Raw genomic sequence first — 1,339 nt, 5'->3', positions numbered from 1 at the left:
ACCTACTGTCTATCTATGAGGACGTTCAGACGTTTCGTCCTAATTTATTGCCAGTGAACATCGCGATCTAGAATATCGAAAGCTTATTTCGTCCCTTTCCTTTTCGGCAGATAAGAAAATGACAGGTATAACTTAAAGTAAAATTAGGAGGTGTCCGCAGGAATCGGGGCCATTAACTACTTGACTGTCAAATGAAGAGCGTTGAGAGTTCTCACCCGGTACAAAGTTAAGACAACAGGCCTGAGGGTGCCCAGTTAGGCGCGAACCTTTGAAAAAAATAATTGCACTTCCTAACCTGGTTAAGTTGAATTTGTAGGTTTTTACCCAACTACTTACTGGATTATTTTGTGTCTACCCTCAATATTTTTAAGCCATTTTTTTTTCTTAGCCAAGTGAGAGGTTTCAGTATTCTCCATTAAAGGTGGATATACATCGTGAGGCACGCAATATTTGTATCCTGTATAAGACTAAATAGATAATATCCTTTCCAGCCGTATTCGGCCATGGCGACAGGTCTCCAATCTAGGAACGCCTAAGATGCGCTCTCATATAAAAATAGAAAAAAAATAAGATACTTAAATAAGACTTCTTTCGAGGCAAATCTAAAATGATCTATCTATCTACGTTGACAGAGAAACATACATACATAAACTCACGCCTATTTCCCACCGGAGTAAGCATAGGCTATGGAATTCCATTTGATTCGATCCTGTCACACTTCTCTTGCTTCCTCCACATTCATCAATCGCTTCGTACACGCGCGCCTTTTCAGAATACACAGGATTATAATCAGGTTAGGAGCCATGTCAGGGGCCTTAGGCGGCTCAATAATAACCTTGACACCAGGGTTGATGAGGTTGGTAATTCACTTCTCAATCCACACGATAGAAGAAGAAGATAATCAGGTTCTATTTTTTTTCTCTCATTTCAATGTTTAATAATATTTATGGCTGTACATATTTATGGGTTCGATTCCCGATGGGGACATTGTCGAAATCACTTTGTGAGACTGTCCTTTGTTTGGTAAGGACTTTTCAGGCTTGAATCACCTGAAGGCCGAAAAAGTAAGATGATTCCGTGCTTCGGAGGGAATGTTAAGCCGTTGGTTCCGGCTATTAGCCGTAAAAACACCTCCACCAACCCGCACTGGAGCAGCGTGGTGGAGTATGCTCCATACCCCTCCGGTTGATTAAGGGGAGGCCTGTGCCCAGCAGTGGGACGTATAAGGCCGTTTATGTTATGTATGGCTGTACAAGGCAAGACAAATTGGCGCCATTCAGTAAATTAATTACCTATTCATAAACATAATTGTAATTTACAACTTGTTTCGGAACTGCGG

This window comes from Pectinophora gossypiella, chromosome 21 (assembly GCF_024362695.1).
Source record: "Pectinophora gossypiella chromosome 21, ilPecGoss1.1, whole genome shotgun sequence".
Lineage (NCBI taxonomy): Eukaryota > Metazoa > Arthropoda > Insecta > Lepidoptera > Gelechiidae > Pectinophora > Pectinophora gossypiella.
The sequence above is the reverse complement of the archived record's forward strand: the minus strand, read 5'-3'. Positions refer to the sequence as shown.